The 11,013-nt window shown below is 39.7% G+C and overlaps 1 long non-coding RNA gene across 2 annotated transcripts; it reads left to right on the forward strand.

Moving 5' to 3' along the window:
- The first annotated feature begins 3,168 nt into the window (after window positions 1-3,168).
- LOC133559853 (uncharacterized) lies at window positions 3,169-10,371 on the forward strand. 2 transcript variants are annotated; one of them, XR_009808292.1, is made up of 4 exons: window positions 3,169-3,272; window positions 6,442-6,597; window positions 8,926-9,069; window positions 9,169-10,371. It is a non-coding gene; the product is annotated as an uncharacterized LOC133559853 (long non-coding RNA). The 2 variants fall into 2 exon arrangements; XR_009808293.1 differs by lacking the exon at window positions 9,169-10,371 and having other exon boundaries at window positions 8,926-9,139.
- Window positions 10,372-11,013: the final 642 nt, after the last annotated feature.

The raw sequence follows: 11,013 nt of genomic DNA on the forward strand, positions 1-11,013 counted from the left end.
CCAACAGTCAGTAACATAAATTCAACCCTCGAGCCCTGACTAAAGGGCAAGGCAGGGATTTATAGCAGCCTGATTGGCAACCAGCCAATTAGCGACAGTTTAGGGTAAAAAAGCGCTAAGGGAGACAGAGAGTGAAACTAAAATAAGAGCACTGACCAGGAAGTAAACCCCAAAACAACAGAACACGTGACACCAGACGTCACAAGAAAAACATGCGTTCGTGTCTTACATAGCGATTGTGAACATGAGGCAAAATTTCCTGTAGGAAATCATGTCAAGTAATTAATTTTTCCATCACGAATCCTTGATTAACTCTGCAGGTGATGTTTCAAGTAAAATTTTAGCATCCCTTACTGTCATACAACAGTGAAGAGTCAAGTTACACGCTGAACCCAAAGTCAAGTAAACTGAAGTAAAACTGTAATGTATTATATGGTGTATTATATGACTCTGCTCATAAATATGCCTGTAGAAGGGTGGTACTGACACTTAGGGCCTGATTTACTAAGCTGCAAATACCACGTGCTGAACAGCATGTGCAAAAATATAACAGCGTATACTCTGACTGGCTGTGTTGCATTTGATTTACTAACACTGCTTGTGCAATTGTAAGGTGGTGCAGACCGCTTTTTTTAAATGAGGATTTTGTGGACATACAGGCTTTTTCCTCAGGGATACCAACTTGATAATTTTTCTGCACAGCGCACATTCGTGTTGTCATGCTCGTGCCTGTCTGCGACGTCTTAAACCAGCGGCGCACGTCTAAAATCCCTTACACCTTTTCAGTCTTCACAACAGAAACATACACACGCTGACACTTATTGTGGGCGAGGCTGTGGATCACATCACCAGCGCATTCGTGTATCTGGAATGACATAAACGCAAGAAAATACACAATGAAAGAAGTATTTTTGTGTTGGAGATGTATTATAGTAATACATTTCTTAATGAGAAAAAAAATAACCAGCCATCAGAGACCAAAATGCATCAATTGATTTCAGTTTAATCAGCCCCTTAAGTCATCCAGCAGCAATAAAATTACAAAATGAAATTGCTATATCGAGGGTGTGTCTAATATGTTTATTTCTGTCAGTATAAAATGTTGACACACACAAATAGGACAGAAAAAAAATAGGACCATCGTGCATACTTGCCAACTTTGAGACCTCCGATTTCGGGAGGTGGGGGGTGGGGTTGTGGGGGGAGTGGTTAAGAGGGAAGGAGTATATTTACAGCTAGATTCACAAAGTAAAGTATTTCATATAAATATATATATAAAATACTTTAATTTCAGTGTTCATTTATTTACACGTTTACACACAGATAACACTCATCTACTCATTGTTGAGTTAAGGGTTGAATTGTCCATCCTTGTTTTTCTAACCATATGCATGTACAGTAGATGGCAGTATTGTCCTGTTTAAGACTGTCACAACATTGCTGTTTACGGCAGACTAACTGCTTTACGGTAGACGAAAACGGAATGCTGTTGTTGTGTGTTGTTTTTTTCCGCGCTGGGAGGACGTTAATGAAACTGCCTAACAATAAACCCACATAAGAAACCAAGAACTCGCCCTCGATCATTCTACACTTATAACGTCATTGGGCAGACACGCTCTGTATATGGTGGTAAAGCGGACGTGAAAACAGACTGTCGATACGTCACTCGGGTCCGTATGGAGCTGGAGGGGGTGTGGCCTCCAGCTCTGCCTGAATTTCAGGAGATTTTCGGGAGAAAATTTGTCCTGGGAGGTTTTTGGGAGAGGCGCTGAATTTTGTGAGTCTCCCGGAAAATCCGGGAGGGTTGGCAAGTATGCCATCGTGTCTTTCCATCACTAGCACTGATCCTGCAGCCGTGTGTGGAACAGTCAGTTTGCACATCCGTCTGACAACTGCTAAATAAAAAGCTAAATAGTGCTGGCAAAGCAGTGATGAGTGTTGATAAATCAGACTGTGCGTGTTAAATATTTAAATGTTCTCCTCCCAGTATTGTAGATGTTTTGATGATCAGAACATATTTTGCATATTAAGGAAGACAGACGCAAAACCACTCACACGCCTCACTCATTGTGCTCACTTAAAGGATGCAATCCAATTTGCACATGTTTGGAACAGCTCTGCGTGTGCCATCAGGTTTTTACATGTCTTAGTACACGCAAATATTAAGGAAATCAGGCCCTAAGTGGTGTAACATTTTGATACCCATCACAAATACACAAAAATGAGGATAAACACTGTGCGATAAACCTAACTAGAATAAAATAAAACTCATGCTATGAAATATGCAATTCAGAACAATATACATTCTCCTTGTTGCGCAGCATTTTAATAACTAATTGTCCCAAAAGGGTAAAAAGCAAAGTTAAACACTGTACAGTAAAACTAAATAAAACTAAAATGAAGTACAGTAAAACAGTTTACGCCATGAAATATACAATTTACAACAAGAGGGTCTCTTTGTAAATGGGTTGTACTTGTATAGCACTTTTCTACTGTCAAGGTACTCAAAGCGCTTTGACACTACTTCCACATTCCCCCATTCACACACTGATGGCGGGAGCTGCCAGGCAAGGCGTTAACCATGACCCATCAGGAGCAAGGGTGGAGTGTCTTGCTCAAGGACACAACGGACGTGACAAGGTTGGTAGAAGGTGGGGATCGAACCAGGAACCCTCAGGTTGCTCAAGGACACAACGGACGTGACAAGGTTGGTAGAAGGTGGGGATCGAACCAGGAACCCTAAAGTTGCTGGCACGGCCACGCTACCAACCGCGCCACGCCGTTTGTGGTGTTGCATTTCAATACTTCTCAAAACATTGTAAAAAATTAAGGAAACCAGTAAACTAAAACAAAGTAAAGCAACACTGCCTTTGAAGACACTTGTAATGGAAAGCGATGCTGCTGTTGTCAAGTCTAATCGGGATGTTGTATGGCGATACTACCCTGAGCATCCCTGATCTTGTTTGCTCACAAAGCTAAGCAGTGTCTGTTCTGGTTAGGACTTGGATGGGAGACTACCTAAGAATACCAGGTGCTGTTTGACCTTTGGACTCTTTAAGTTCCTGTTTTTTTTCCACTTCCTTGTTTTGTTTCCATGGTTACCCATTGGTTTCACCTGTTGCTCATTTGGACACACGCACCTGTGTAATCATGTCGCTGTTACTTAAGCGTGTCTTTTTCTGTTGGTCGGCCTGGCGTCGTTGTGACCTTTTCTTGCTCCGTGCTGACTTTAGTCCTGCCTTGCCATAGTTTTCTGCTTCATGCCATGCCAAGTAAGTTTTGTTTGATTTATGTTCATAGTCTGTTTATGCCCTAGTTTTGTTCTTTAGCCCAAGTTGTGCCTCCGCTGTGAACGCTTTTTTGTTTGTAACTTTTTGTAGTTAAAATTAAATCATGTTTTTACCAAAACAGTCCGTCTGCCTTCCTGGGAGAACGACCCCGCAGTAAGCCGAGACCCCCCCCACCATTGTGACAGCTCTAAGAAATTAATATTACTAACTATCACAGAAGTGTAAAAGGTGGAGTTAATCTCTGTATAATACAAACATTACAACAAAAAATACAAATAAAGAAAAACTACTCTTACTTGAAATATCCTTCTAATGCACCCAGTATTAGTAGTTGTAGCATCCATCCATTCAAATTCTACAGCTTGTCCCTTTCAATAAAAGCGTAAAAAGCAATACTTTCCAATATTTAAAACGACTCACACCATCAAATATGCGTTGCAGAGCGATTTGAGGTTCTGCTGGTGAACATTTTTAGATTTCTCATTGTAAAAGTGAAGTTAAACACTAAAATAAAGCTTAAAACACCAAAAATAAAGTAAAAAAAAAAATACTCTGCCTGTGAAAATGTAGAGTGATAGTGTTACCTAATACCACCAATGTACCATTTAGAACTGTTACACAAGTGTATAAAGTAAATTTAGAAACTTACTGATAGGAAATAAAACATAACTAAAGCAGTACTTTGAAGATCTTTGTAATGTAGAGCTATATTATCATCTGGTGGTGTTAACAGTTTAACATTACTAACTGTCGTCAGGTGTAAAAAGCAGAGTTAATTGCTGTAAAATGAAAATAAATACAACACAAATAGAGTAAAACTACTTTGCCATTAAAGATGCTTATAATATAGAACAATATTGTTACCTATTACCACCACCTTATCATGTCTAACTGTGATAAAAGTATAAATGTGAAAGCAAACACTTTACACTATTAAATAAAACTGAACTAAAGTAAAACAACTCACACCATCAAATATGTAATGCGGTCTTCCTATAGTGTAATATTCCTAACTGTCAGACGAAATTTAAAAAGTAAAGTTGAACACTGTAAAATAGAGCTAAAATCAACATAAATGAAGTAAAACTACTCAACCTTTGAAGACGCGTGTATTATAGAGCGATGCAATCCCCTAGTAGTGGAAAATATTAAAATTACCAGCTGTCAAAATAGTGTAAAAAAATTTAGATAATTTCTGTAAAATTAGGCTAAACACAACACAAATAAAGTAAAACTATACTTACGAGATGCCCGGAAGTGAAGTTTGACAGTTTATGATTAATAAAGTAAAACTTCTGTCTTGAAAGATTGACGTTTTTGTCATGGCAGCGCATGTTGCCTTACGTCTTGACCCTAGGATGCAGAGACGGAAGGTGACATGTGGGTAAAAATATTTTTCAATATTGGAAAAATAGAATGAAAAACAGGTATCATCAGCATCAATGGAGCAGAGGAGCACAGGTACACGAAAAACTTGGCAAGATACAAAATAAATCCTAGCCTGTCATGTTGGAAGGTAACACCGTTTTTTTTGGCAAATTGTAATGCTTGTTTTCAGCAATTTGCAACCAAATTTGGGATTTACCAATTTGAAAATTTCATGTCATGGTTACTGTGACCAAAATGATCATGATTATAATTCTCAAGAAATTGTTGAATGTGCTCAAAAAATACTTATACACACACTGAAGTTTTTTCTAACACAAAATATTTTCCTTGACAGAAGGAAAATTTAAATATTCTGGCGTTTTGATTTGTCACTTCAGAATCAGAATCTTAAATAATCTTATACTTTATTAATCCCGGACGGGAAATTAAGATTTTCAGCACAATCCCATTCAAGATCAAACGTTTCATTTTCATTTTCTTTCATTTACCCAAGTAAAAAATTACTTGTGATTTACCAGAAAAAAAAATAAACAGGTTTTGTAAATAAATACAACAAAAAAACAGGAGCAGTCACACGCACAATAGTTAAGAGGAATAATTACTTACAGCATAAACATAAAACCCATTTGAATAAAAACAAGTTAAACCAAATACAGTGGCCAATCGAGACAGCTTCTCAATCCTTTTAAAATAGCCTGAAATTCACCCAAAGTGATCAGTTCAGGTGGCCTCAAATCCTTTTGTATTTCATTCCATGACCATGGAGCAGCAAATCTGGCTTTTTTTATCTGTAGAGTCTTATGTTGGCTCTAGGAACCAACACACCAAGGATGTTGTAGCTGCCAACAGATAGTTTTGAAGTGTTGTGTTTATATACACATTTTGTGAAGTGTAAAAATAATTCTATTCGCAATACATTGTTTTTGTATAACTTTGTAAATATACGGTATGTGGGTTCATTCGGTGGCGGAACAAATGTTTGCTCTGTACGTGTTGGGGTGTGGAACATTAATGATTGATGCACAATGTTACACTGTCACAGGAAAACAAAATCCCTCTCAAGTTGCCAACATAACGACCCAAAAGGATGTATTCACCCTCCCAGTGAATGCAGCCAATCAGGCAACGTTATAGCAGTCCTTTTTTGTACTCCTTGACTGTGATTTTAATTTGACGTTTTTCAAAGCTAATATGCTAAGTGTTAGCTCATTTGCATGTTAACAGTTAGCCTGTTAGATGATATATGTGCGCCGTACGATATTTGGTTAAGTCAAAAGTTATTTGAGTAGCAAATATGAGTTTTATGTCCCTCCTAGGCTTCACGGTGGCAGAGGGGTTAGTGCGTCTGCCTCACAATACGAAGTTCCTGGAGTCCTGGGTTCAAATCCAGGCTTGGGATCATTCTGTGTGGAGTTTGCATGTTCTCCCCGTGAATGCGTGGGTTCCCTCCGGGTACTCCGGCTTCCTCCCACTTCCAAAGACATGCACCTGGGGATAGGTTGATTGGCAACACTAAATTGGCCCTAGTGTGTGAATGTGAGTGTGAATGTTGTCTGTATCTGTGTTGGCCCTGCGATGAGGTGGCGACTTGTCCAGGGTGTACCCTGCCTTCCGCCCGATTGTAGCTGAGATAGGCGCCAGCGCCCCCCGCGACCCCAAAAGGGAATAAGCAGTAGAAAAATGGATGGATGGATGTCCCTCCTATGAGAATCATCTTGTGTTGTATTGTGTTCTAATAGTATATTTTGTACTGTTCTCACAGCAGGCTCAACATCAACAAATGCCTGTTGAAAAAAGGAACATTTGGTCTGGTACTTTTGACTGGAGGGAGTAACAGTGAGAACTCAAGCCAGCTCAACGCGCGGTGAGAAGACATGTTCTACGCCAGGTTGGACTGAGCTCCAAGCAAGTTTCTCAGGTGTCATCACATTACACCAAGGACAAGTTATTAACTCAAGTAGCAACTGGAGATAAAACAAACATTGTGTGGTTATTCCAATAAGAACAAATTAATTTACACAAGTTAAATGTTGTAAGTGAAATAGCTTTAACAAGGTTATAAGAGTCTCCATCAGTGTGAAAGAGTGAAATGTTCTTGTGTAAAAATGAGTGAATTTAAAGTTAGTATATATTTAATCAGCTATTTACAATTAGGATACTTCAAACATAAGTGACTACTTGATGTCTAACTGTCGCAGGAACTGACTACATGTTATTGCACAATATTATCCATCCATCCATTTTCTACCGCTTATCCCCTTTTGGGTTCTCGGGGGGCGCCGGCGCCTATCTCAGCTACAATCGGGCGGAAGGCGATGTACACCCTGGACAAGTCACCACCTCATCGCAGTGCACGTTATTACTTGAATGTAAAAAAGTGTTGCACTGTGAATGGGCTTTTAACAATCTAATAAGGGTGTGCTTAAAATGTCAAATTCTGATAGTAATGCTAATAGGCCACGTACTCAGTGGCCTAGTGGTTAGAGTGTCCGCTCTGAGATCGGTAGGTTGTGAGTTCAAACCCAGGCCGAGTCATACCAAAGACTTTAAAAATGGGACTCATTACCTCCCTGCTTGGCACTCAGCATCAAGGGTTGGAATTGGGGGTTAAATCACCAAAAATGATTCCTGGGCGTGGCACTGCTGCTGCCTACTGCTCCCCTCACCTCCCAGGGGGTGATCAAGGGTGATGGGTCAAATGCAGAGAATAATTTCGCCACACCAAGAGTGCGTGTGACAATCATTGGTACTTTACTTTAATGATGGGGTGCAAAAACACTGTGACAAACATTCAGTTGCAAGCTCAGCAAAGGACACTGAGCTTGCAAAATCTGCTATCAAAGAGGAATTGCGAAAATGCCATAGGACCTGAAGACTCATCGAAAAGGGTCAAGAGCTCCACAACGAAAAGTCAAAGAAGCTTCACGATTAATTACAAAATATGGAAGGCTCTTGCTAAAGAAATAAAGGGAACACTCGACCAAACTCTTTCTCAAGAAGAAGCACAAGTTTGTCAGGGCAAAATAGACACTGCTTCAGCAAATGTTGAACGAGCTATGACATCACGAGCGATTTGATGCAGAGACAAGACGCAGAGTTGACACTTGTCACGTTGTCTCCACACGGTTTTTGCAGTATCTATGGAATTGGCCTCAAGGTGGAGCCAAACATTCCATCAACAAACTAGGTAACTGGAGAAATGCTAGCTCAGTTATCTTGTCTTCATCATTCTATAGGTCCAATAGAGGCTCAGGACATTCAAGTCTGTCTTTTACAGGGAAAAAAGAAGCAGTAGCAGACTTTAAAGATGTTAGAATAAATGGAGCGTGATAAGCAGAAGCTTGACTATCTTGAAGCTGAGAATAAAAGGACATTTGCACTACAAAAAGCAGAAAATGTTGTAAAACAAAATGCTTCAGAAGAAAAGCGCAGACAAATCGAGCGCTCAGAGACAATTAAGAAGATAAATGCTGCAAAGGCACCACTGCAAGTTTATGAACAAGTAAATTCTGATGACGATATATCAGATATTCTGTGTAATTGGAAGCCATCGCAGAGGAAATCTTCACTCAAACTGGATGAGCTTTCAGAGCATAACATGCCACGATCACGGGGTTCCACAAACATACAAGCACCTAGGGCCTCTAGTGTTGCAAAGTTTGACTATATCAAAACCCGAGAGAACAGCACTAACACTTGCAGAAGCAATAGCAGAATCCATCAATGCAAGTCGTTTGCCGGTATCTGAGCTATCTTTGTTCAATGGAGAGCCATCCACTCAGGTACAAGGACTGAAAGATTTAATTTCAAACACTGATAGGAAGGAAACATTTTCCAGTTAATGAGAAGATCTATTACCTCCATAAATACATTGGTGGACCAGCGAGGACAGCAGTGGAAAGCTATTTCCTCTAAGGCACAGATTTAAGTTTCCAATGCAGCATGGGACCTACTTGAAGAGCAGTACAGAAGCTCATTCGTTATTGCCAAAGCCTTCAGGGACAATTTCATGTTGTGGCCTAAGATAGGACCACTAGACAATGTCCAGATTGAGTTTTCAGACTTCCATCGAGGTTGTCTAGCTACAATGTCAACGATCAAGAGAATGACTGTGGAGAAAATAAAAAAATGCTGTCCAAGCTTTTCCGATTGGTTAACCATCAAATGGAACAGAAAAGTCATCGAAACTGAAGAAGACACCAATGCTTTTTCTAACTTCAATCATTTTGTTCGGTTTGTCGTTCAGGAAGCTAAAATTGCCTGTCATCCAGTGACCTCTCTTCATGCACTAAAGTTAAATGAACATGACAAGGACAAGCAACCCAAGACCCGAAACATTGGCACAAAGGTGTTGGCAAGCAGCTCTGAAGTTAAGACAGATACTGCCAAGGTGTGTGTGTTTTGTAAAAAGTCAGGTCAAAAAATTCTCACATGTTACAAAGTCATGGACAAGACGATAACTGAACTAATTAAGTTTGTTCACTCTAAGTGGTTGTGTTTTGGTTGCTTGAAACCAGGAGGCTATTAACAGAGCTGTGAAAGGAAATGTTTGTGACCTGTGCAAGGGCAAGCATCCTACATGCTTGCATGAAGAGCGCGGTAAGGTGGGAGGAAGAAAACCACGTCAGGCAGATTAACTAAAACAGAGCCCGCAACCAATAAAGGGAATTTGATATTCCATGAAAACCTCAAATGAAGCAAAATCCAACCAAGTCGTAGGAGACAGGAACAGTACACATACATCTACAGTTATGCCAGTGTAGTTGTCAACTATAAGCCATCCAGAAAATGAACTGGTCGCATATGCACTCTTGGACAATCAAAGTGACAGCACATTTGTTTATCAAGACAAGGCGAAAGGTTTGGACACTCAGAAAGAGCTTGCACAGTCAAAACATTCAAAGTTGTCTTCTAAAAGCACAATCATTTCAAGTCAAAGGTTAACTGGACTACAAGTTGGATGCTTTTATTCCACAACACGGATACAAGTACATATACATACATACACTCATGCACATAATCACGTTTCATCAAACATATATCAACGTTGTTTCCCTAGGGTAAACTGGGTAACACATGGCATATTGACAAAGCTTAACCCATTGTTACTATAACAATCTACAAGATTAATATAGGTTGCCTCTCTCTCTTCCCTTTCATCTTTCGGTATTTTTATTTTTTATTTTTATTTCATTTATTTTATTATTTTTTTATCATCTTTCTAGCTATCGTTATGTATACGTATTGTTGCATTTGAACAACTGTATTGTTGATAATAGAGGTAAACTATTGGTTTTGTTCATGATCAATAGCGCTTTTTCTATTGGTATTTACATTGCTCCAGTTTTAGTGTAAAAATGCTCATTGTCATTACTATATTATTATTTATTTCGCTAACTGCTTATTTGCTATCACTTTTACGATCATATTTGTACATATTGTATGTGCTGGTGTTGTTCTATTGTTGTTGTTGTTATTGTTGTGTTTGCTGTTGTTGTTTTTGTCTCTCCGTCTAATCCCCCTCTTATCCCCACAATTCCCCCCTCTGTCTTCCTTTTTCCTCTTTCTATCCATTCCTGCTCCGGCCCGGCTGCACCAAATAATATAAATACATTTAATAAAGTCAAATTGAAATAAGGCAAAAAGAGAAGTATCCTACACTTCTCTTTTGTAAAGTAAATCTGAACAGCCGATATGGGCATCTACATCAACTATATGATTTGCCTGAGAAGCTGGACAGGACAAAAAAAATAAATAAAATGCCATGTTTGTTTTAGATACAGTGAAAAGAAAAAAATGCTCTCTTCCGCAGGAGAGACCTGTGTCTGCTAGCTTGAGCGCCCCCACTTCTCCCAGTGTGACGAGTCGGAGTACTGCTGAGGTGTGGAACTGCAATTTGACAATATATGGCCCCCTACCTTGAGGCAGAGGTACTTTGTGCCTCAAGACCTGCCTTTTCCACGTGGCAACAAGCACGCGCCCCCTCGCACACACGCCAAATACACACTGTGTGTAGCCGTGGAGGCACCGCCTGTGTCTGCCTCACTTCTGATGCATTGTTTTGATCAGGAAACATGGAATTTCCGTGATTTTGACCATGAAAATTATCAAAATATGCAGGAACCACACCAAATTCACATAGAAAGCATAAACCAAAAGAGAAATATTAAAACTTATTTTATTTTATTACTTCGTTTTGGAACATCTCATGGTTAAGCCACCTGGTGGCAGGTGAGGCACTGCCTCCCTTGCCTCCCCTGACAGGACGTCACTGGACTGCTCATAGGCTTTAACTGCTCTCAAGCTCTTCTGCCCAGAGAGGTTTTATCAGGAA

Source organism: Nerophis ophidion, linkage group LG10, assembly GCF_033978795.1.
Source record: "Nerophis ophidion isolate RoL-2023_Sa linkage group LG10, RoL_Noph_v1.0, whole genome shotgun sequence".
In the NCBI taxonomy this organism is placed as follows: domain Eukaryota; kingdom Metazoa; phylum Chordata; class Actinopteri; order Syngnathiformes; family Syngnathidae; genus Nerophis; species Nerophis ophidion.